This window comes from Pan troglodytes, chromosome 1, assembly GCF_028858775.2.
Source record: "Pan troglodytes isolate AG18354 chromosome 1, NHGRI_mPanTro3-v2.0_pri, whole genome shotgun sequence".
Classification (NCBI taxonomy): domain Eukaryota; kingdom Metazoa; phylum Chordata; class Mammalia; order Primates; family Hominidae; genus Pan; species Pan troglodytes.
The window spans coordinates 81,630,391-81,656,590 of record NC_072398.2 but is presented as its reverse complement, the minus strand read 5'-3'; the positions used below and the strand labels follow the sequence as shown (position 1 = coordinate 81,656,590).

At 45.9% G+C, this 26,200-nt stretch overlaps 1 protein-coding gene and 1 long non-coding RNA gene across 21 annotated transcripts in view; one reads left to right on the top strand and one right to left on the bottom strand.

The window, feature by feature from the left end:
* The window catches only part of CD247 (CD247 molecule), an 87,923-nt gene that overhangs the window by 22,415 nt on the left and 39,308 nt on the right, over window positions 1–26,200 (bottom strand). The window lies entirely within an intron of this gene.
* Window positions 1,546–25,579, top strand: LOC104003561 (uncharacterized). Of its 4 annotated transcripts, none has more exons than XR_008540951.2 (4): window positions 1,546–2,269; window positions 3,783–3,895; window positions 4,147–4,299; window positions 5,113–10,987. It is a non-coding gene; the product is annotated as an uncharacterized LOC104003561 (long non-coding RNA). The 4 variants fall into 4 exon arrangements; XR_008540950.2 differs by lacking the exon at window positions 5,113–10,987 and adding an exon at window positions 24,127–25,579 and having other exon boundaries at window positions 1,548–1,976; XR_676220.4 differs by lacking the exon at window positions 5,113–10,987 and adding an exon at window positions 24,963–25,568 and having other exon boundaries at window positions 1,549–1,976.

The following is a 26,200-nucleotide window of genomic DNA, read 5'->3' as shown; positions in this document are numbered from 1 at the left end:
CTAACAACAATTGAGTGAGGTAAGCTGGGTAGATCTTATTTGCTCCACTTCGCAGATAAAGAGACTGAAGGTCAGGGAGGTGAAGTGACTCTCCCGCAGTCAAACAGCTCATGTGTCAGAGCCTGGACGAGAAGCCAGGTCTTGCCGGGCCTTTGTTCTTTCTCACGCAGCACACTGCCCTCAAGTTTTGCTCTTGAAAATTAGCACCATTTCAAAAAAGTCTACTTTCGAGCAAACCCCTTATGTCAAAATTCCAGGCAGTATTTTGCCATTTCTCTGAGAATTTAATTTTTTCTGAGGATAAACTCTCACAGTATACAGAGAAAATAATGTAAATGTCCATCAACCAGGAACCTGATAAATTTTGGTGTATTCATATATAACCGTTAAAAAAAACACAACAGATAATTCTACATGTGCTACCATGAAAGATCTTCAAGATAATTAGGTTTTAAAAAAGGTGGCCAGGTGCAGTGGCTCATGCCTGTAATCCTAGCACTTTGGGAGGCTGAAGCTGGAGGATTTCTTGAGCTCAGGAGTTTGAGACATAGCAAGACCCGTCTCTGCAAATAATAACAATAACAAAATTAGCTGGGTGTGGTGGCACACACCTGTAGCCCCAGCTCCTCCGGAGGCTTAGGTCGGAGGATCACCTGAGCCCAAGAGATGGAGGCTGCTGTGAGCTATGATCATGCCACTACCCTCCATCCTGGGCAACAGAGTTAGACCCTGCCTCAAAAACAAAAACAAAAACAAAAAAAAAGCTCTAGATACTTGTGTATGAAAAAAACACTATGTAAGCTGCATATATATGTATATATACATAAAAATATATCTAGATGGAGTTTCTGTTTGGGATGGTGAAAATGTTCTGGAAATGGATAGTGCTGATGATTGTACAATAATGTAAATGTACTTACTTCATGTCACTGAATTACACTTAAAAATGAAAATAGTAATGTTATATTATTTTACAAGAAAAAACAGGTTAAAAATATATGTATATCTGGAGGGCCGCACACACAAAAATGTCATCCGCGGTTACTTCGGCAGAGGAGCCACGGGAGGGGGAGGTTGGGTGAATTTCACTTATTTTCCACCTTACACCTTTTTGTGGTGTTTGGAACTCTAACTATGATAGTATATAATATTTATAATACTAAACAACCAAAACAAAAACAAATAACATGAACCCTTACATCAAAGAAGGTGTGTGCGGCAAGATTCTGGCAGGGCAGAAAGTGGAGGCACAGGGGCTGGCCCATTTAGCGAAGCGCTTTGCACCCAGCCCTGGCTCAGTACATTTCTGGTGATGACTTGCCGGGGTTTGGAAGGACCTCAGCTATACAGAACTTTCACGATAATGGTATTTGGTGAATATGGTTACATTTATATATGAACACAGAAAACCAACTACTGCTGGTAAATAGCATGATCACTATTGTTATTATTATCCAGTGCTGTAAGGACGAGATGCTTTCACCAGCAGCCGAGTGAGATGAAAGCGCTTTTCCGATCCACCGAATCAGTCCCACTGCAACTGTAAGCTGGAGACCCTCTGGGCCTTGGGAGCTCAGGCTGCCTGGGCAACGCAAGGGAGGACAGGGGCGGAGGGGGAGCCAGGAGGGCCGCACCTGCCTCGCTCGCTGGTCGCCCTCGCTCTGGGATCCGTCCTGCCGGTCCCAGGCTGTTGAGGGCGCCTCCTCAGAGTCCCTGTGGCCCCCGCAGCTTCCCCGGAAGAAACCTGTGCATCCATCGGCTAGCCCAAGCCCAAGCTCCGCCCGGAGCTCCCCGAGCCGGGGCCAGGCCTCCGCCCCTCGGTGCCCGCGCCTGGGCTCCTCCCGCTGCGGGCCGCCCGCCTGGACGCAAGGCACAGGGGGACGCCCCGCCGAGCCGCTGCCCACTGCACCGAGTTTTTCGGAGGCTGGGAGAGGAAATGCCACTTGGATTTTAAAACCGTCACCGATACGCTATAGGTGAATATTTCGCTGGGATTTTAAAGAGACGAGCTTCAGCCTGCTAAGCCGCGCTCACGCCGCCTCTCCGCCCTGGCCTCCCCGCGTCCGGCTTGGGGCCGGGTCCCTCCCGGGTCAAAGCTACGCCGGGTGCACTGCGGGCTGGGTAGCTCTCCCACTACGCCCAAAGCCCAGGCGGCCGGGACCGCCGTCCCAAAGTCACAAACCACACCCGTGAAGGACGCCCTCCGCAAGACAGAGAGGAGGCTGGGCCTGGGAAGGAACCTCCGGCCCTTCCTCACCGTGCAGCCAAGGTGGGCTCCCAGCCCCGTGTTGCCGCCAGCCGCGGCTCCCGTGCGGTTACGGGAGCAGCAGCCCCGCCCCGCCGGCCCCCAGCTGGCTCCTCGCTCGAGGTTTCCTGTCGAGCGCTGCCATCCAGGGCCCGGGTTATCGCGCGTGATCTCCCATCTGAGCTGCTCACACGCTGCCGCCCGCCCCCACTTGCGGTCCCTTGTCCCCGAACCGCACCCGCCCCCAGGCCCCCGCGCTGAGAGGCCAGGGCGTGGATCTGCGCCGGGCTCCGGCGCTGGGGGCCGAGGGTCTGGTTTTTAGATATCAAAGGAGCCCGACACCAGGGTCCCCCCGACAGGCAAGGAGAGGGACCCGGCCTGGGGCCTGCCTTCGGTGGTGGGCACAGTGGCCAGGATCGGGCCTGGCTCCGGCTGGCCCGGCACACGAGCACGGCGACAGTGGCAAGACTGGGAGGGCCGGCGCTGCCTCCTTGGGAAGCCCCGGAGAGACGCAACCCTGAGAGGCTGGGCCTTCCCACCCCCAGCCCCCTCCCCCTTCCTCAGATAGCAGGGAGGAAGCGCCAGGGGTCTCTCTGTTCTCACATAGGGGGACTCCAAATGTCGTCAAACCTGCCACTCTCAGAATCAACAGCTGCTTTCATTTTGAGCCCTGTGAGCAAAAGTTTCAGGGCTTTCCTGGCACACATACCCAGTGCATGGAGAGCGCTAAATTTTATCTTCCCTTCTAGAGTGGGACATTCCTGTGTGGAGCTCCGAGAATACATGCCGGCACTGCCTGTGCCTGGGGCTGTGCTGGCTCCCACCCAGCTGCAGGAATGAGGGGCCACGGTACGGAGGGAAGTGGCTGAGTTGACAGCCACTGATAGAGCTTTTTCCTGATTGTCTCTGGCTTGAGCTAACCAGGTTGCATGACAAAGTACTTAACAAAAACTACAGATGCAGAGAATTTTGGAAATTTTTAAAAGACAGGAAAAAAGGTGGTTGAGGCAGAAAAAGGTAGTTCTAGAGTGAGAGGGGTTTCTTTCCTCCTCTTGGCTCACAGCAGAGGCCAAGTCCTTAGCAGTGTTTCCAGAGCAGGTGAATGAGACTCTCTGAAGGCCGGCCCAGGGGTCTGCCTTGTAACACGTTCCCCCAGCTTCTCATGTACACCACCACTCTTCGGGGACCACCACCTTCTGGGTTGGATGGGTCTGGAAGATTCTACGAATATATCCAGCCCTAGCTGAGCATTTGCAGAAAGCCTGCTCTGTGAGGGAGGGCAGCCCCAAAGCTCTCTGTTGTAGACACAGAACCCAACAGGGACTACTGGTGCCACACTCTGTCTCTTCTGTCAGAGAAGCACCCAAGTGAGCCATGACTTTGACATTGGATGGCCATCTTATGTTCATTCCTCAAACTTTGTCATGTTAATGTGTACTCTCTCAGGGACATCATACCTAACATGGCTGCCTGAAGATCTGCTTCGTTTAGAATATGCTAGTGAGGACAGTCCTGGAATTTCTTTGTCTCTTTCCAGCCCTGCTTTCTCTACCTCCAGTCGTTTTCTGAGGACCGGCTTGGTGGGTGCTGATGCCTGCCTGGAAGACCTCACACCCACAGTGTCTTAGAAGATTCTGAAAGCAGTGTGAGGTACCAGCCTGCTTTAGCGCTAGGAGCTGGCATGGTGGGGGTCTCAGGCTGCATCCGCACATTCACAGCGGTGCTTTTGCTCCTGGAATGGAGCCACAAGCTGCTCTGGGCCATTTAGAGACTCTAAGTGGTTTGCTCAGGGCTATATGGAAGTGGGAGGTGGGGGACCTGGGCGCTCTGTAGCATGCTTAGTCCCCCTGGCAGGGTTAGAGGTTAGTTGACCAGAGACAACGAGTCCAATTCCCAAACAGACCAGAATGACCAGCAAAGGAGAAAAGAACAAGGACGCATTGCAGCCAAAATGGAGCTAGAATCTTGCCTCTGTCCATCCTTCACTGGAGTTATCCTGGATGGAGAAGGAACCATATCACCTGCAAAGCCTGGAAGGGGAGCCCTGCTGTGAGGTGAGCCAGTAAGTCTGTGAGTTCAGGAGGGAGCACACGCTTGTCTGTCCATCTGTTCATGAGCAGGCGCTCTTGAGTTTTCCTAAATATTGCCCAGAGCTCTCCATCCAGATACTGCCCTTTCCCTTCCTCTCCATTGATGGTCTCCAAGCCTTTCTTAGCTTTCATCTTCCCCTAAGGATTCCTTCTCCCAAAGCTCCAGCCCATTCCAATGTCAACTGCATTCGTTGTTTTTGTTACTCTCATTGTGTCAAATGGGTTCTTTCCTATGCAACTAGATTGTAAGTTGCTCCAAGGTAAACACCATGATTTCTAGTTCCTTTGTTTCTACCACTGCAGGACTGTAGGAAGCCCAGTTGTAGGCATCACTAGGACTCAGTAATTACATAATTGCTCAGATAATTGAGAGAATGATTGATTGATTAGTGGTCATTAATGCCATAAAATGAAGGAATTTCGCCCCTCACATTTTCAAGAACCTGTGAGTTCGAAGAGACCTGAAAGAACATTTTTATGGGAGCCTACACCAGTGCTATCACCTAAAGTGTGTGACCTTAGGGAAGTTCCTTCACCCCTCGTTTCTGTGCCTCCAAAATACTGGTGTTAATACAGTAATTTCTGATTCCTTCCACCTGTGCCCTGCTCAGCGATCCAGTGTTCAAGCTGGTCATCAGGAGAAAGCTACTTATGATTTCCTAACAAGCCACCACAGAACATCACATTCCCAAACATGCTATTCACCGTCCCTGCTGTCCCCACGTGCCTAGCCCTGGTGTGGGCAGGAATGAGTGGGATTGGGATGTTTTCTCACAGGTCTTTCTCAGGTGAGGCCCCAGGCTGTGACCAGGCCCCTGCCCTGCATGTGACTCAGGCCTAGCCCCTGCTGGGGCAGGAATGCCACCCAGCACAGCATCCTACTGGTGCCTGAATAAAGAATGGACTGGAGGTTCACCTGAAAGGGGCTGCCAGGTTTCTGTGGGGGCCAGCCAACGGCTCATAATGACCCTGTGTTCAACTCATCTTACGATGAAATTTTTCAGCTTGACGAACTTTTACTCATCTTTCAAGGCTCGGCTCAAATGTTATTTCCCTGGGAAAACTGCGCTACTTTCAGCAAAATGCATTTCCTTTTGATGGGCATCTGTTTCTTTCTTTCTTTCTTTCTTTTTTTTTTTTTTTTTGAGACAGGGTCTCACTCTCTTGTCCAGGCTGGAGTGCAGTGGTGCAATCTTGGCTCACTGAACCTTCACAATGGGCATCTCTTTCTGTTCTATGGAGTGACCTAAAAGTCAAGAATCATGGAGAAATTGGGAGCAATGGCTCACGCCTGTAAATCCCAGCACTTTGGGAGGCTGAGGCAGGCGGATCACTTGAGGCCAGGAGTTCGAGACCAGCCTGGCCAACATGGTGAAACCCTGTCTCTACTAAAAATACAAAAAAAAAAAATCTGGTAGCTGAGCATTGTGGCGTGCGCCTGTTATCCCAGCTACTTGGGAGGTTGAGGCACAAGAATTGCTTGAAGCTGGGAGGGGGAGGTTGCGGTGAGCCGAGATCAAGCCACTGCACTCCAGCCTTGGTGACAGAGTGAAACTGTGTCTCAAAAATTAAAAAAAAAAAAAAAATCACAGGGAGAGTTTATTGTTAAACAGAATATTAGTTACATTTTCAAATAATATAGTCAATATGTTTTTCTGTAACCTTTAGATATGTTTTCAGGTGAAGTACCTCTAAATGTAAAGAAATGGGTCCAATTGTTAATTTTTTTTAAAGGTTCAAGAAATACACTACTTTCTCTGGCTTTTTCCTTACAACTCTTTTTTTTTTTTTTTTTTTTTTTTGAGATGAAGTCTTGCTCTGTCACCCAGGCTGGAGTGCAGTGGCATGATCTCAGCCCACTGCAACCTCCACCTCCCAGGTTCAAGCGATTCTCCTGCCTCAGCCTCCTGAGTAGCTGGGATTACAGGCACACGTCACCACACCCGGCTAATTTTTGTATTTTTAGTAGAGACAGGATTTTGCCATGTTGGCCAGGCTTGTCTCAAACTCCTGACTTCAGGTCATCCGCCTGCCTTAGCCTCTCAAAGTGCTGGGATTATAGGCTTGAGCCACTGTGCCCTGGCCTCTTGTACCTTTTTTACATTAACAACTGCACTCACTTTAAATGTAGAGATACTTCCTGAAATGGTGTGTGAAGGTTGAAGAAAAACATGAGCATATTATTTGAAAATGTGGCTAAAGTTCTGTTTTAAAGTAAGTTTATGGTAATATTTCTAACTTTTCAGATGCTCTGTAGTTCTTGGCACATTTTTCACTAATATTTGGTGACAGGTCTGTCCCTGTTAAAAATTGAGAATTCCACAAAGCCTGGGATATGTTTTATTCTTCTTTGACTCTTCACTCCCCAGCTAACCACCATGCAGTGGGCAATCATAAGGGTTTAATGAATGAATAAATGATCAAGTCAGGTAGGTTTTCCCCGAATTCTTGTCTTTGGGGCTGAACCCAGGGTAGGTTTCCTGGCATCATTCCTGTGTTTTCTACTCTCCCTCCCTAATCCTCTGAAAGTTTGAACAAAAATAAGATTATGGGCCAGGTGTGGTGGCTCACGCCTGTAATCCCAGCACTTTGGGAGGCTGAGGTGGGAGGATGGCTTGAGCCCAGGGGTTTGAGACTAGCCTGGGCAACATGGCGAAATCCCGTCTCTACAAAAAATAGAAAAATTATCTGGGTGTGGTGGTGCGCACCTGTAGTCCCAGCTACTCGGGAAGCTGAGGTGGGAGGATCACCTGAGCCCGAGGAGGTCCAGGCTGCAGTGAACCAAGATCACATCACTACACTCCAGCCTGAGTGACAGAGTGAGACCCTGTCTCAAAAAATAAAAATAAAAATAAAGAAATAAGATTATGACCAAGAGCCGTATGTCTCAGATGTTGAAGGGCAATATACCTGTGCTTCAGAAAAATCTGCCCTGTGTGCCAAAATGTGCAGAAAGGAGAGCCAGCTTCTCAGCTGGCCCCATGCCCCACTACTAACTACTCCCACGGCCTCGGCGAGTTATTTCTTCTTTTTTTTTAAATTATACTTTAAGTTCTAGATGTGAACAACGTGCAGGTTTGTTACATAGGTATACATGTGCCATGTTGGTTTGCTGCACCTATCAACTCGTCATTTACATTAGATATTCTCCTAATGCTATCCCTCCTCCAGCCCCCTGACCCCGCGACAGGCCCTGGTGTGTGATGTTCCCCGCCCTGTGTTCATGTGTTCTCATTGTTCAACTCTCAGGGAGTTATTTCTGAGTTACTCCTGAGTCTGGGCTGGTAGACACCAGGGGGACAGGGCACACACATTTGCAAGTTTCCTATTCAGGCCATGCTGTCCAGGCAGCCAGAATGAAGCCCAGCCAGAGCCAAAAGGCTTTCCTGGAGGTGTGTTTGTCAGTTTGGCAACCCTCGGTGTGCCCAGCCCACACGCTGTGAGCATTCGCCTATGACGTACTTTGCGTGGATCAAAGGCCCCACAAAGCCTGCCGTGCCTGCAGCTGCCACGCTGGGGACATGCTGGGGACGTGGGCGATCGTGGGCTGAGAGGCAGACTGCTGGGCTGCCGCCTCCCATGGCAGCTTTCTCCCATGGGAGGGAGTTCACCTTGCGGCTTCCAAACTCAGCCGGGCCGCCCCTAGGCATGTCACCTCTTCTCTTTTTCTCTCTGTTGTCCCATGATTTGGGTCCTCAGGACCTCTCACCTGGACCCAGGGATAAACGAGATCCACTATCAGAGCCAATGGCAGCATCGGCAGCACTCTAGAGCTATTTCTACTTGATTCTAAACCTAGATTTATACTATGTGTAGCCAGCTAGAAATACAGATCTCACTGTAGAAAAGAGACTGGAAGAAATTACAGCAACTGTTAGCAGTGGTTTCATCTCTGGTTTGTGAAATTATGGGTGATTTAAATTTTCTTTTTGCTTTCCCTTATTTTCCAAGTTCTATAGTGTATAAGAATATGTAATTTTGAAATAAGAGAAAATAGTCGGCCGGGCGTGGTGGCTCATGCCTGTAATCCCAGCACTTTAGGAGGCCCAGGCGGGCGGATCACAAGATCAGGAGTTCGAGACCACCCTGGCCAATATGGTGAAACCCCATCTTTACCAGAAATACAAAAATTAGCCGGCTGTGGTGGTTGCCTGTAGTCCCAGCTACTCAGGAGGCTGAGGCAGGAGAATCGCTTGAACCTGGGAGGCAGAGGTTGCAGTGAGCCGAGATCACGCCACTGCACTCCAGCCTGGGCGACAGGCTCAAAAAAAAAAGGAGAAAATAGTCAAAGTACATTTTTGATGCCTTGTATTAACCTCCCTTTTGTGTCCCCCACCCTCAAACCTTAGTTGCACTTTAGGTCAATGAATATCTAAATCACTCTGCATTCTTCAGGCACACAGCAGCAGGAGGGAGGTGTGCCTGATAGGATGCTGGATTAAAGATTGGTTCTGACCAATTCACAGAGTATAGGATGCCCACAGGAGGAAAGCTGAATATTTAGCATGGTGTAAGTCTCATGGGACTTGGCCACTGTCACAGGCTAACTGATGCCCAACCTGCATGGAGCCCAGGCCCTCTCCCCACCTGGCTCCCTTCAAGCTTAGGAGGCTCCTCATCCCACTCAGGGTTTAAGATTCTCCTTTGATATTCTAGGACATGGACCAAGTTGGGATTTAGGGTTGCTCTTGGGTTACCAGCCAGCATCCCTGAAGCCCCTCCCAAAACGTCACTGGGGCCCTGTGACCATAGAAGAGGCCTCTGTGGGCCACACAGTGAGTCCAGCGATGAAGCCAGACCAGTGTGGTTTAGGGAACAGGCTGCAGCAATGGGCAGGAACTCTGGCAAAGCTGTGCCTCCTATGGCTCTCCTCGACACAGAAGTCACAACCCAGGTTGGGGACCTAGGCGTCTCTGCATGTGCCTGTGTAGGAGCCTGTGTGTGTAAACAAGTGTATCTACATACACGAGAACCCAAGGGAGAGAGCTGCACAGGGGGCCTGCCCTGGTCTAAACCAGAAAAGGAGAACTGTTCCTTTTGGGGGCCGATCCCTGCTGGGAGAGGTGTGCCAGGGTTCCCCCCGCTGGGCCATTTCCCCCACCTGAGTTCTCTCTACAATGTCCAAAGAATGGGACCAGTAAAAGGGGGCCAGGGCGATTCTCCCACCCCCTGGAAAAGTCTGCCCTCCCTCCCTGCAGGCCTGAAGCCCTTCCGGCCCTCCTCCTCCCCTTCTCCTGTGTCATCCTGTCTTCAGACTGATACACTCCTTCCCTCTGGTTTTCCTCTCAGTTGTCTCTTCCTTGCATTTCCCTCCTTAATTCCCTCCCACCAGCCTTATTTTTTTCTCCATCATCTGTGCTTGCTCTTCCATCTTTACTCTTGATAGCCTCATTGCCTGTCTCCTCAGATAGCCTTGGGTGCCAGGTTACCTGGCATCCCTGGCCCTAAGAATTTGGGGACTGCTTCTTTTGCTTGATCCAGCTCTCTCTGGAGGATGGGCAGTCGCCGGGCCATCCCAGGAACCCTTCCTGGGTTCTGTGTGTGGCTTTTCTGCGTTGCCACTGAGCATGGGTTGCTCTCGGCTGGTTAGCATAGGAGGTCACACTAACTGTTCTGGTGCAGGAATTGTCCAGGGAATTGCAGTCAAGGCTGCAACATGACCTATAGCCTGGGGCCAGCAAGCCTTTCTTAGTCTCCAGGCAGGCCAGGTACAGACAGCAAACTCAGAAACCCACGATTACATTGGCTGTCCTTTATATTAGCACACCAGGATGCACCCAATTAGCAGTGCTCATTCCTGCCTCCCTTCTGACTTCAAATACCTAAAGCCCCTCATATCTGGAAGCAGAGACCTGAAAAAGTCATCATTTCTTTTTTTAAAAGGAGAAAGGGAGAGGGAGGCTAACACACATACACTTATTCACAAAAAATAAAAGATGGTTTCATGGAGTTAGTCTGCTGGGATATTTAGAATCTAGGTTTGCAACTTGCATCTCCTTTCTCTTGATCCTACATTTCAGCCTCCAATTTAGTGGGAACTTGAACTGAACTGTGCTAATTTATTACTTGGACACCAAAGAGTCATTATTTTGTGGAGGAAAATCAACTTTGAACATTCAAGAAAAAAGACCCCATTGCAATGATTGGTTAGAATTTGATCTGGATCTACATAGATTCATTTTCTAAAACTATTCAATTAAGGATAATGTCAACCTATTGCCTGAATTTAAATCAGCGATTCATTCGGCTAATGAATTTTCCTTTTTCTGTGAGTACCATGTCCTACGAATTTACAGGGGATGGTCAGAGAAATGGTGACAAAGAAAAGGAGGTTTGTTTGTTTTTAATGTTTTGTTTGCTGACTTAAAAAGCACACAGCCCTGGAAATGGCCTTCTCATTACTTGCGACAATAAAACATCCCAGAAATCCTGACACTGGCTAATAAGACACATGCCTTTAATGACAGCCTCAAAAAGAAGCCCCTACGGTGGAAAGTGTTGTGTGTTTGATTGCGCTAGTTTTACCATGGAATGTGCCAGTTGTGGCTGGAAGTAATTGTCTTTTCAGTGGACAACAATAAAACTGTTTTTAAGTTCTCTTCCTTAGTGAAGCCTAATTTATAAATGGAAATAAGAAGTTTCTAATTTCCCCCAAGCAGATGCCACTCTCCTTGAACTAAAATCACCTTGGGATTGCAATGGAGTCCAGCATGAAGATGCGGTTTTCCTGCGTTTCCAACTCAGGCTGATTGAAGGCAGCTTATTTGTTTCCCCAAACACTTGGCTCCAAACACAGAGGGCTCCCTGCTGAGTGATGGGTTCCTAAAAACCTGTTTTTCTTCAGGGGAAGATGGGTTTAGTTCCAGTTCTGAACATCTCTAGGGGTTGCTTCCTCCAAGAACGGCTCAGAAATAGTCCCCTAAGGAAACTCCGTGGGGAGAAGCTTCCCTCAAACTCAGGACTGGCTGCTTTCTGCTTTGGACAAGGATGCTGGCTCCCAAAACAGGGGCCCAAATAACTTGAATTCTCAAAAGCTATTTTTATCTTTCTCAGCCCCCACTCCTATTCTAAAAGTAGAAAGCTGGGGAAACAGGGTGAGTAGAAGAAGAGGGGTACAAAAAGGATCTACAGAGAATTTTGCCTGTAGTTTTTCTAGCTCTGAAATGCCTGGGGACAGAAGATGACAACACTAACTTGAAACTTCAATGGTCTCTGTTTTAAAGGCAAACACTTTTAATTAGACAAAAGCAAAGGGAAAGAAGAATAGAAGTACAGTTACCAAAAAGGCCCCAAGATTGCACTATTTATCTGCAGTGTGTGCTCTGTAAAAAACAAAAACAAAAACAAAAAACAAATAACAACAACAAAAAAACTGCAGCAACTTTTAGAGAGCCACGTAGTATTATGCCAGCTCTTTCTTCCCCTCTGTCTCCATTTTACGTTTATTTCCTTTTTATTGGTTTCACTATCTCTTGCTTTTTCTCTTCTCCAATACTCAATCTTCCTGTCCATATATTTATTTCTTTCCTCCCTTCCCCACCTCCTTTCTTCTCTTTCAGAGACCTATCCAGACAGAGAATCATGTGTTTACAAGCCTCATACACAGAGTTGTTGGAGAAGGCGCCAGCCGCCTCCCCACCACCCTGCTAGGCCAACCTGCCTCCAGTGGCCAGTCCCTTATAAACTGGAGATCAGTGAGATAGAAAGTCACTCATAGATGCCTTCCACCTTCCTTTTTTTTTTCTTTTTTTTTTTTTTTTGAGATGGAGTCCCGTTCAGTTGCCCAGGCTGCTGGAGTGCAGTGGTGATCTCAGCTCACTGCAACCTCCACCTCCCAGGTTCAAGCGATTCTCCTGCCTCAGCCTCCCGAGTAGCTGGATTACAGGCTCCCGGCATCACGCCTGGCTAATTTTTTTTGTATTTTTAGTAGAGATGGGGTTTCACCATGTTGGCCAGGCTGGTCTCGAACTCCTGACCTCAGGTGATCCATCTGCCTAGGCCTCCAAAATTTCTGGTATTACAGGCGTGAGCCACCGCACCCAGCCCCTTTCTTTCTTCTTCACCTGTAGTGTTGCTCTAGTTTCTTGTAGCTCAGCAACTGGGAAGTGAAAGAATTGGTTTCCCTGAATTATTTGGGGGAATTTATTTATTTCACAGCAGCAGGAATTATTTATCTAGCCTAGGCTGCCAGAAACTTCTCAGCATCTAGTCATTTGGAGGTCATTGATGACTGGCCATGCCCCCTCCATATTTCTCTGGCTACAGTTAAAGCAGTTCTTTGAGCAGTCAGCTGGGTGATATTAACTCACTATCTTTTTCCTCTGCTAATTTGAGTGTTCAGATGATACATGGCCAGGCACATGCACACACTCCTGACAGCAGTTGCCAGGGAATATTGCTTTTCTGGACTTTGACACCAGCTCCAACTTTGAGAGGAATTTAAGTGATATTTACTGCATAGAAATTCCTCTTTGGAGCTTTGCTCTTCTGGTTCAGTCTGCTGACAACACGTTAGATTTATTCTGGCATCAACTAGCTGCAGATCCCAAGACTCAGACTTAATTAACTTCATCAGGGATTTGAGTTGCAACTTTGGAGTTCGAGGCTCAGCACAGATCTCAGTATTACTACCAATCACAGCACTTAGAAGTACCTAAAATCAAACAAATGCACAAACAGAAGAATTCCTCCCCCTTGCACAGTTTTCTGACTATTTGCCAATGAACTCTGATAGCCTTTAGAAAAAAATCAGTTTGTACTGATCCAAGCTGCTAGATGTTCTGTGTATTAAATGTAAGTCCATTTTAATACTGTACCACATTAGTCTTTTTTTTAAATATTAGAATTTAGAAGTAATGTTGTTGGGGAAATTTCCATTTTGAGATAAGCTACAGGATAATTATTGCCTTGTCCTGCTTTTTATCCCCAATTTTTCCTCTCAGTTTTAAGAGTCACCTGAATATTGGAAATAAAATTTAATCCAGTTTCATTTATGAGGAAAAACGTGTGTATGTGTGTATATACATATGGATAGGTACCTATGCAAATGTATTTTCATATGTACATATATACATACGTGTGTGTAATGAATGCCATGCAGCAATTTCAGTTTTCAAGAGCGAGGCCTGTGGAAAGTCAAGTGAGTAAAGACCAGGCAACGTGAGCCCAACAGGCTGGAGCCCCTTGATTAGTTAGTTAACATGCAAAGGCTTCGGGAGGCCTAGCTCCTGTTCTAGAAGTACTTTATCCTCTTCTTTTTTTTTTTGAGACGAAGTCTCGCTCTGTCGCCCAGGCTGGAGTGCAGTGGCGCAATCTCAGCTCACTGCAAGCTCTGCCTCCCAGGTTCACGCCATTCTCCTGCCTCAGCCTCCCGAGTAGCTGGGACTACAGGCGCCCGCCACCGCGCCCGGCTAATTTTTTGTATTTTTAGTAGAGACGGGATTTCACGTGTTAGCCAGGATGGTCTCGATTTCCTGACCTCGTGATCCGCTCGCCTTGGCCTCCCAAAGTGCTGGGATTACAGGCGTGAGCCACCGCGCCCGGCCCCTTTATCCTTTTCAGTCCCAGACCTGAACCAGGAGGCAACGGAAGATTTATTACAGATGCTCATTGCGGTGCACTTTTAAAATTTATCGTGGACTCCAAGCTTGTTAACAAAGATTTGCCATTCGCTCCTGGCTAATTTCAAGGTTAACATAATCTGCTTTTCTGCGGCCCTTCATGCAAACGCAGAGTCACCCTGACTCATGAAACCGTGCCTTGCTTTCCCACCTGAAAACTCTCATTTACCATTTGGAACGTTCCAAGGACACAAATTCCAAAGGGGATTTTCTGTTCAACAGATAATTCTGTTGGATTGGATTACTACTACCTTCCAGCCTGCTTCTTTGCCTCGGTGACTCAGAAGATGAGCACTTTGCAGTTAAATAGAAAGCGCTGAACTGTTTACGTTCCCTCCCCAGGACACTAGGGCAGGTTGGTGCAGAGCACAGCCCTAAGCGTTGGGGGCTGGCTGTTAAGAGCAGCCTCTCCTTGGGCTGCTGGCTTTCAGCCATCATTTTGGACAGTTCTGAGCTTCTGCTTTATTATCGGATTTATTTGTCTGTCTGCACATCCCCTGTCATGCTCTCCCCAGCCTCCTAACCCACCCACATGAACCCCAGCACAGTTTGCTCGTATCCCAGTGACCTAGGGCCTCCGTCTGGTCGGTTTAATAACGGTATGGTACTTCTGTGGGCTATTTCCCATCATGGACACTTTCTCATTCCAGACATTTGGTAACAAATAGAAGCATGAGAGGCGTATTACATGCCAGAGTTCTCCAATCCCCTTAGCCAATTCATAATTGACTTTTAAATCATTTAGGCGCAAAAGCAAATAATAATAGCTTCAGTGTTCAGTGGCGAATAAATTCTACCTCATGAAAACTGAGGGAGAAGGCTTAGACAGTAAAAATTAAATATTTATGAAGATACTACGCTCACACCGACATATAAATGCACATACACATACATTTTAGGCATAGCTATTTATTTTTAATTCCTTATGTGATACCCAATGAGAAAAGATTTCCAGTAAAAAAAAGAAATGAGGGGAAGATTTATTGCCTCCAAATTAATATAAGAAAATGTCCCTGTAATAGCTATCCTCCTCCCCCAGTAAAAGGAAAGAAAAAAGATACACAAATATTGAATTGACAAAATTATCTTTTCTCTATTGTGAGAAAGGCAAGTTAATACCCATAAAGAACTTCGCACTCCCTCAGTTGAAGGATGCTCTATAAATACAACGCATCGTTATAATTTATTATTGAACAGAGTCAATTTTTTCTTCTGAATCATTTTTCAAACCTCTCATAGCTCAGGCCTCTCTGATGGGAGCTCTGACATGAAGCCAAAACACCTCTTCCAGACACAGAGAGACCATCAATCAGTTTAATTCGAAGACTCCTCAAAGTGAGCCTCCCGGTAGCCCAGCAGGAACTGTTTTAGAGTCTTCTTCCTTCAATTACAGTCAGTGACTTGCATAGAGAGCTCAGGTCACCTGGCTCATCTCAGGCACTCACCAGACACCTGGGAAGGGCTGGTATTTCTACCCTTGATACTTTGCTCCCAGTAAAGGGAAACCAAGGCTGAGAACCCTCACTTTTCTTTACCCACCGTTGTTCTTAGCCCTGCCTTCTGCTAAATTGTAACCAACAAATCCACAGTGGCTAAAATTCCCAGTCATGCAGTCTCTCCCAGACAGAGATGCTCCACCCGGCTGATCTGCTGTGAATTAAGGGAACCAAAAAATAAAGTGCTCTCTTTCCTTCCAAGCAGGGAAAGGAAGCTACATTCCCAAACACAGAGAAGAGCAAACTGCAATTAAAAAAAAACAGGAGTTCCTACCACTAAAAAATACGTGATCTGTTTTGCTTTGTTTTGTCTTTTTCCTGGAGTGCAGTGGCACAATCTCAGCTCTCTGCAACCTCCACCTCCTGGGTTCAAGTGATTCTCATGCCTCAGCCACCCGAGTAGCTGGCACTACAGGTGTGTGCCACAGTGCCCGGCTAATTTTTGTATTTTTAGTAGAGACAGGGTTTCACCATGTTGGCCAGGCTGGTCTTGAACTCCTGATCTCAAGTGATCTGCCCCCCCTCAGCCTCCCAAAAAGTTCAGCCTCCCAAAGTTTGGCAAGAAGGATTTATACATTTGTGGGACTGAGTCCATTTAAATCGTCCAAATGTCCAGATCCAAACCAAGGGCCCACAGGGCTAAGGAGTTGTCTTGGAAGATGGAGACGTATTTGATTTTCAGTTGTAAGATCCAGTTAAACAAGAGAATTCACTGGAGAAGGAAATCGAGTCTTTCCCTGTCCTCTGGCATTGGATTACTTCCCAGTATGCTTAAGTGGTTCTTGTTGATGTTGGGACACTTAACTACACTCATTAAGACAGTCACGGACATTGACTCTGCATTTTTTAATCTGACATTTTCTGTTTTCCAAGCGATTTTATTTTCAAGAACAATGCATATCTCCCCTCCTCACCCCTTTTTTTTTCTTCCAATAATTAGGCCTGAAAGCAGAGTGAGAGATAAAGGAAAGTGTTCAAGCAAATGATCTGAGGTTCTAGAATAAATATGTCCTAGTCATTACAGAGCTGTTTGAAAGCCTGTGATTGGCTTCCTATGGTCACTGGGGCACAGCCTCCTTGGATGGCATCTCTGCCTCTCCTAGATGTCTTGGAGAGAATCAAGACTCAGGCCTTGGACCTCTTCTCTAATCTTACACACTTCTTTTGTGATTTCATCTATTCATTCTCGGTACTTTATTTTATTTTATTTTTTTTTTTTTTTGAGATGGAGTCTCACTCTCGTCACCCAGGCTGGAGTGCAATGGTGCGATCTCGGCACACTGCAACCTCCGCCTCCCAGGCTCAAGTGATTCTCTTGCCTCAGCCTCCTAAGTAGCTGGGATTACAGGCTCATGCCATCATGCCCAGCTAATTTTTGTATTTTTAGTAGAGATGGGTTTTCACCGTGTTGGCCAGGTTGGTCTTGAACTCCTGACCTCAGGTGATCCACCCATCTCAGCTTCCCAAAGTGGTGGGATTACAGGCATGAGCCACCATGCCTGGCCTTTTCTCAGTACTTTAAAATATCATCCATATACTGTTGACCCCACCATTTAGATCTACAGCCCTAGTTCTCTCCTGAAATCCAGACTTGAACATCCATTCAATATCTAACGGACAACTCAGCTCTACTTGTCCTAAGCAGAACTCCTTATTTCTCCCTCAGCAAACCTGCCTTTTCCAGGGTCATTGGGTAACATGAGGAAGAATTTGATTTCTCAATCCAAAACTGGGGGAAATATTTTTTTTATTTCCTATATGACTTTTGGGCTTACAGAAGTAAAAATGTTAATTGTAAAAAAAAAAAAAGAAAGAAACAAGGAAAATACAGAAAAGCGTGGAAAAGAAAATAAAAATTAGCCAAAAACCAACCACTCAAACATAATCTTTAACATTTTGCTATATTTTCTTCTAATGTTTTTTTCTAATGCTTTCCTTTTTTTCAAAATTAGGATCATATGTTAGGGTTTGTGTTTGTTTGATTTTTCTTAGTATTACCTATTTTTTGACTATTTTGAGGTATTGCTATGTATAATAATTTACTCAGCTATGCCCTTATTGTTAGAAATGCAGGTTATCGTTGATTTTTAGTATTATAGTGAAGCAGTCAACATCCTTGAACACAAATATTTTATTCCACTGATTATTTCTTTTTTTTTTTTTTTTTTTTTTTTTTGAGATGGAGTCTCACTCTGTCACCCAGGCTGGAGTGCAATGGCACAATCTCGGCTCACTGCAACCTCCATCTCCTGGGTTCAAGCAACTCTCCTGCCTCAGCTTCCCGAGTAGCTGGGACTACAGGCGCCCACCACCACGCCCGGCTAATTTTTTGTATTTTTAGTACAGGTGGGTTTTCACCGTGCTAGCTAGGATGGTCTTGATTTTCTAACCTCGTGATCTGCCTGCCTCGGCTTCCCAAAGTGCTGGGATTATAGGTATGAGCCAACGCGCCCAGCGTGATTATTTCTTCAGAATAAATTAAGACACATGGAAACATGTAGCCTAAAAGAAAAATATATTTTTCTGGAAAGTAACTCACCCTTAAATTTAAAGAAAATTGGCTCTATCTTTCTGGAAAGTAATTCAGCTCTAAATTTTCTGGGCTATTTAAACTTAGGGCTGACTTACTTTCCAGAAAGACAAAACCAATTTACATTCAGCAGTTTTTGAGAGACTCTAATTCATTGTGTTCTCACCACACTGTGTATTATCATTAAACAGACACACAGCAAACAAAACAACTCAACCTACCCAGTAAGCAAAAATAGTCTAATTTTAAAATTTGCATTTTTTTGAATAGTAGCAATGTTGAACATTTTTTTCATGTGTTTTCTTCACCCTGTGTATTTCCTATTTTATGAATTGTGTGGTGATGACTTTTGCTTATATTTTGTTTATGTGTTTTAGAGATGGGGGTCTCATTCTGTCTCTCACGCTGGAGTCCAGTGGTATGATCCTAGCTCACTGCAGCCTTGAACTCCTGGGCTCAAACGATCTTCCAGCCTCAGCCTCCAGGGTAGCTGGAGCTACAGGCATGAGCCACTACACTCGGCTTTATTTTTCTTTTGATGTACCCTCTTACAAAGTGATTTCTTTTTTTTTTCTTTCTGTTTTTTTCTTTTTTTTTTTTTGAGACTGAGTCTTGCTCTGTCACCCAGTCTGAAGTGCAGTAGTGCGATCTCGGCTCACTGCAACTTCTGCCTCCTGGATTCAAGCAATTCTCGTGCCTCAGCCTCCTGAGTAGCTGGGACTACAGGTGACCACCACCACACCCAACTAATTTTTTGTATTTTTAGTAGAGATGGGGTTTCATCAAGTTGGCCAGGCTGGTCTCAAACTCCTGACCTCAGGTGATCCACTCGCCTCAGCCTCCGAAAGTGCTAGGATTACCGGCATGAGCCACTGTGTCCAGCCCTAAATGATTTCTAAGAGCGTGTTACATATTAAGGATTCACCCTTTTCCTATGGTATATACTGTGAATATTTTCCCTCTTTACCATCTACCTTTTATCTGGTGTCTTTGGCACATAGAAGTTGAAATTTAAGTCATCAGATTTTTGCTTAGAAAATCTTTCCTCATTTTGAGATCAAAGATCATTCACTTATATTTTCTTGGGGGTACTATTTTCAATGTCCTGATAAAACGCTCACAATAAAAAAATTAGGAAGTGTTTTAGGCTGCAGTTCAGGTTGGCAGAATTATGCCTATGGCCAAATGTGTTTGTATGCACTCACACACAGTGTGTGCACATGCAGGAAAGCAAGTCTAGCAAAATTTATTTTATCTATTTAAATGCATTACAATTAAGAAAGCAAAATGTAGATTTTTTTTTCAAGGGGACAGTAACAACGAAGCGAAGAATTCTGTTTCATAGCTGGGTGAGGGAGGGTATTGTTGCACATCTATTAGGATTTTGCTGGCTGTTGAAGTCAGGTCCTACTGCAGATTGTGTATTTATCACAGTTTTCTTTAAAGAAGTAAAATCAAAGTGGGCAAAGGCATCTGTTGGAAGCGCTCTAAATATGCAGATATTCTTGAGGGAGACACAACATTACTAATCTTGTGTCTGACCCTCTTGTGTCTGATCCTGCCACTCTCACACACTGTGAGGGCCTGTTCGGCTTGGTGTCCTCATGGCCTAGTGACCCCCATGGCCTAGAGAGGATTCTTTGTGTGTCCACACCTGTGTTGCCTGCATGAAAGATCAGTGAACATTTGCTAGTATGTGGAATTCCTTGGCCTTCCCGGCAGCCCCTGCCCACCTGCTCCTCTGGCCTGACCACCTTTGCCCTCCAGCCCACACAAGTATTCTACAGCTGGGGCCTTGAAGGATATCAGATGTCTACTCCTTAGGTGTCTTCTTCAAGTTTTACACAGACACACACACACACACACACACACCCCTCTGTAGTCTTACAGGGAGATCTATTCTGAGGCCTTTCCTTGAAGAGCTGTGGTTCTGTGTTCACACTCCCTCTTACACCCTCTGGGTGGTTCTCTGACCTGAGATAGCCAGCTGTCCTGAGCTGCCCTCCACCGCCCAGGGGGCAAGTGTGGCTTCTCCTGCTCCCTGCTTGCCATCTCCTCTCTGGGCCTTTCTCTCCTCCAAGGCCCATCTGAGGGCAGCTGCAACCTGCATATTGTTTCGAAAATAAGGTTGCTTCCTGCCTACCTGCAGACCACCCACGCCCACAGGCTACTAGGAGAAATGTCACTTAGCCGCGCTCACAGCCAGTGATTCACAGAGCTTCTCGCCAACTCCTTCAACCCCAACTGCAGCTTGAGAATGAGGCGCTGTTATTATTCCCATTAGAAAAAAAAATGGGAAGGAACAGCCCAGACCAAGTTCACACAGCTGGGGAGTTCGTGCAGAACTGGGAGTCCTAGGTCTTTTCTGCTCTGCCACAGGCAAGTCCACGTTCTCTCTTTCAGCCAAGGGTCACTCTGCTCTGCAAGATGATGATGTGTGTCTGGTCAGGGTATAGAAACCCCTCACCTAAGCATTCCTGACTGGAGACCCCCCAGACTTTGAGGAGCTCTCACTGTGAAGGGGAACCCCTTCTTGCACATTGCAGCCCCTCACTCCTTTGCTGGGGGGTTTTACTGGTCACCAGCCTCCTTGTCACACTGACTCACGGATCTGCTAGCTCTGGCCTTGGAAATTAACCACTACACTCTCGTCTTCTACTTGGTTGCACCTTGCATATCTGATGGCTGCTCCTGGCCTGTGCCCTTTTGGTCTTCTATGCCGTTTTCATCTTGTACTTGTCTCTGGAGGGCTCTGCCTGCTCTGCGCACCCTCTCCCTTCACCACCCCCGGAAGACTAGATAAAGCCGTGTGAACCAGAGGTACCCCACTTCCTTCTTCCTAAATATTTCTCTCTGATTTCATTCGCAAGAGAAATCTGCCTAATTATAGATGGATAGAGATACTGAATAGTCTCACTGCCCTCTTTTTCTTCTCCCTGGCTCTGAGTCTGGGGGTGGGGCTGGGAAGGGGGAGCCAGCCTCAGGCAAAGTTACTGCCTGAGACTTTAAAGTCAGATTTTAATCTCCTTAATCTCCTTTCCCTTCCACCCACCCACCAGCACAGTCAACGCATCACTGAGACACCTGCTTGGGTAGGGGTGGGAGGGTAGCGGTAGTGGGGTTAGAGGGTGGCAGAGGCACACTTGTTTGGGGTGTGGGGAGAAAAATTCTGCTTCTGGCCACAGAACCTAACTGGAGGCTCAAAGAGATCTTTTTAGATAACAGTGGCCAGGCAGGAATGATGAGAGTCATGCCACAGAAAAGATCTTTAGTGAAAGACAAGAGCCCTACTTCAGAAAACTGGCTGAGCCCCCGGTCTGGGAAGGAAATGCACACAAATGGGACACCTTGGCCCACTGAAAGCACAGACACCAGCGAAGACTACTGTACTCAGTTCAAAAAGTATTTGGGAGCCAGCTTGAAGAGGCTCCCACTGGCCAATGATGGAACAACTTGAGCATATAAGAAAAACGACTGCCATGGGTTAAAACTGTCTTTTTTTTTTTTTTTTTTTTTTGATGGAGTCTTGCTCTGTCCCCAGGCTGGAGTGCAGTGGTACGATCTCCACTCACTGCAACCTCTGCCTCCCGAGTTCAAGCGATTCTCCTGCCTCAGCCTCCCGAGTAGCTGGGATTACAGGCGCCCACCACCATGCCCGGGTAATTTTTGTATTTATAGTACAGACAGGTTTCACCAAGTTGGCCAGGCTGGTCTCTAGCTCCTGACCTCAGGTGATCCACCCGCCTCAGCCTCCCGAAGTGCTAGGATTACAGGTGTGAGCCACCGCACCCGGCAAAACTGTCAAATATTTTTATGTTCCTACATTTATCACAACCCTAAAACCAACCAACCAACATACTTATTGCTCACCCTTGGAGGATGCTAAGGAACCAAATTATTACTTAACTTTTTACTGGGAAAAAAACCCACCATTTTTATTATAAAATTATCAAACACACATAAGAGTAGAATAGTAGAATGAGCCTCTGTGCACCTGTTGCACAACATCAACGATGATCAGCTCACGGCTCTTCCTGTTTTTCTATATCCCTACCCAGTCCCCTCTCCCCTGGATTATTTTGAATCAAATCACAGGCATCATGTCATTTTATCTATAAATAATAAATCATTATAAATAAAGGGAAGAAATCGAACACTTATCCTGGGCATTTATCAGGGTAACCAAATAGTTAACAAGGGTAAGTTTCTCTCTATAGAAATATTCCAGCAAACAAATGAAAAAGGAAAGATAATCCCTAATGAAATAGAGGCTCTAGGCAATGATTATCAGTGGCTTTTGGTGTCACCAAAAGAAAGAGCAGGACACATCACAAGCCTCCTGAGGAAAGTACAATAACCACCTTGAAATGTTCTTGCTACATTAAACCTGAATCCCATCAACCTCCAGATTCAACAGCCAGTTTAGAAAAAACACAGGAGGCAGAGGAACACGTTAAATGACACCACAGGGATGCAATCAGCAAAAATTCACACTGTGGGAGATTCTATGGCACAAATAACCTAGCTTCGTACAGTTCAAAGAAATAAAGAGAGGGGTCGGGCTGTGGGGGAAGGAATTCTAGATATGCAAGAGACAGAGAAACTGTCTTTGTTGGATAAAATGAACTGTGAAGTAAAAAACATGAGACAGAGAAATTATTTCAACACCAACTTGATATTTGATGATATTAAGGAATTACTGTAAATTTTGTAGGAGGGATAATGGTAGTATAGTATGTTTTTTTTTCTTTAAAGGGTGCTTATCTGCTTATCTTTTGGAAATACACACTAACGTATGTATATGTAGTTTATTATATTATTTTCTTTACTTTTCTACATGTTTGAAACAGGAAGAGTCGTCCTGGAAAATAGTCCTGGGGTCCCCCTTCAGAAGAAAAGCAGTTGGTGAGAAGTGAAGCGCTATAACATTATGGGTTGAAATGGCGCCTTTCTTGGGCTGCTGACACCTTCTCAGATTCTGCTGAGCTTCCTGAGGGTGGACTCTGAATCTTGGCTTCTCTTATACCCTCTGGTACACCAGGCCCAGGGATGGCCCACTGTGCACTCTCCCCAAGCCCTACCAAGCAAATAGAATGAGCCTTTCAGAGAGCTCTTGGCTCTGTGTCATGTCTTACTTAGCTGCATACTTAATCTCTTAATTTTCTTTCTTTATCTATAAAATAGGACCAATGATTCTTAATTCACAGGATTTTTGTGAGGATAAAATAGTATAATATATAGGATTCTTCTCTGTGATTAAAATAATAATTCATAGTGATAATAATAGCTAGCAGCCAGGTATGGTGGCTCACGCCTGTAATCCCAGCACTTTGGGAGGCCTAGGCGGGCAGATCTCTTGAGCTGAGAAGTTTGAGACCAGCCTGTACAACATAGTGAAACCCCATCTCTACAAAAAAATAGAAAAATTAGCCAGGCGTGGTGGCACATGCCTGTAGTCCCAGCTATTTGGGAGGCTGAGGTGGCAAAGCTGCAGTGAGTTATGATTGTGCCACGGCACTCCAGCCTGGGCAAGAGTGAGACTGTGTCTCAAAATAATAATAATAATAACATCTAACACATATAGAAGGTTTATTATGATTCAGGTTCATTCTAAGGGCTTTCTATGCATTATCTCATTTGATTCTCATAAAACCCTATGCCGTATGTTTTATGATTATCCTCATCTCACACGTGTGGAAGTTAAGGGGCAAAGATGTAAAGGTTACAGTGCCAAATTTGTAGTATTTGTTCTTATCATACATAGATGGAAGAGGCTATTGGCCCCACTGTTGTAATTTGAGGGACAGCTGAAAGCTCTCCTCCTGCTGAAAATATTTTTAGATAGAAGCATTTTGGAATCCAAGAGATTACTGTTAAAAGGAAATTACTCTGAGAGGGGTGACACATTAAACCTCTGCCTACCTGGAATGCCTTAATATGAAATTATCAGGTTACTCTCCCTCCTCTATCAGGACCCTTAGAGAAAATAGGAGCGGCTGGGCCAGGAGAAAGCAAAAGGGAGGAAGACGTTAAGAACAAAGCCCATGACCTTGACAATTTTACCTGGAGCCTGCCTTGAGCCCAAATTCCAGTGGTCGGTGCCAGAAGAAAGACAAACAAAGCTGCTTTTCTTTTTTCCAAACAGACCCAGAGATGGAAGATGGTCCTGACTTGAAAGTGCCATTTGTGTAGTTCCAGTGCCCAGAGTTTCCTTCCTCACTGATCCCTCCTATGGGCTTGGACTCTGGCACAATGGCTGTGAAGTGTTTTCTGTTTTTTCCTTGAGACAGGGTCTTGCTCTGTCACCCAGGAGGCTGGAGTGCAGTGGCGCTCCAGCACAGCAGATCGTAGCTCACTGCAGCCTCGACCTCCTGGGCTCAAGTGATCCTCCTGCCTCAGACTCCCGAGTAGCTAGAACTACAGGTGTGCACCACCACTTTTGGCTAATGTTTTATTTTTTGTATATATGGAGTTTTACTATGTTGGCCAGGCTGGTCTCAGACTCCTGGCTTCAAGCAATTCCCCCGCCTTGGCCTCCCAAAGTGCTGAGATGACAGGTGTGAGCCACTGTGCCTGGCCTGGCTCTGAAGTCTTGATAATTTCTTGCGATATCTTAGCGCAAAACTTGGAAGCCATATGGAGAAACGCTGGTGCTGATGGGGCAGTTGCTGGCCCTGCTGCCAATCCTGTGACCAGCCCTGGGTCTCCCCTTCTGTCCTGATGACTATTTTGGTCCCCACCAGGATGTCATGAAAGTTCTCAGCCCAGCTGAGCTAAAGCCCTTGGCAACTCTTCCTTTCTTCTGGGCTGTGCTCTGCAGGACCAGGCAAAGAATCAAAAGGCCAGACGAGCCAGACCATAGAGCTGTGAGGGACTGAAGAATGTGGAGAAGCACTGTGTTTACTGCAGCACAGCTGCTATATGGAAAAGCCAGTGCAGCTCCGGCTACACTGACAGCTGTCTGATGTCTCTCACACACAGATGGAGAGGCTGACCCCAGACTTCCTTGGGCAGGTTACACCACAGCCGTGCATTTGTTTCTAGCTACGCAGTTAATGGGACATGGAAGAACCAGACCTGCCTGAGTACCTAACATGGCAAAGGGCCTTCGGAACATGAAGAATAGCAGAGATAAGAATGTTAAGCTTAGAAAAGACTTGAGGACTTTAAAGCTGCTTTCCTATTTGAAAGGCTGTCTCATGGAAAAGAGATTGGACTTGTGTATGTGTGTGTGTTTGGTGGGGGGCTTCGAGGGTTTGAACAAGGACCAGTGGAACACGGGTCAGATTGGTAGAAGGAAGTTTCACTAAAAACCAATTGGAGAGGCAGTAGTGTGGGCAGGAACGCAGAGTCTGGAGTCAGACTATTTGTCTCCAAATCCTACTTTCTGTGCCTCTTACCTTGTCTGTGAAGGCGAGATTAAAAAGTTGTACTTATCTCAAAAAGTTGTTGTGAGGATTAAGTAAGTTAATATGGGTAAAATGCTTTGAATAGCTTGGTTCATGCTAAGTACTCAATAATTGTGAGGTGGAAATGGAAACATCTATGATTTGATAAATAAAGGCAACAAGATTCAAATTGTATATGGTGTAATTCCAATTTTGTTTTTAAAATGCATATTATTTTGGAAGAATACTCGAAGAAAATACCCCAAAATATTCACAGTGGTAATTTCTGAACAGTTGGATTATGAGTGATTTAAAGTATTACAGTTTTTAATATTGCATATTTTCTAGATAAGCATATATTACTGCATAATGGAAAAACATTTTTATTTTGCTCTCTATTTAAAAAGGCATGGCATACCTAAAAATGTAGTGAGATCCTAGTTACCAAAAAAGATAAACCATCCTGTTACTAAAAGTATTCAAACTCACATAGCTAATGGACAGTTGGGTTATTCATACTGTTTAATCCCAACCATGTAAAGAAAGTAGCACGTGAAAATGCAGACTGGAGGGAAACAGGTGGCACTGGTTATGGTTACTCTGGGGATGTGGATGAGAAATTGTTTGTTTCTGTATTCTTTTCTGTACTTTCAGAGTTTTCTAAATTACATGTGCATTACTTTGAAAATGGGGAGGAGTGGGATTAATTGGAAATTAAAATTAAACTAAAAAGACATTTTTAAAAAAGGAGTTCAGTCCAGATTAGCTTGAAGGGCCCCATAGACCTGCTGATCTAGTTTCCCCGACCATGATTCTGTGACCACACAATGG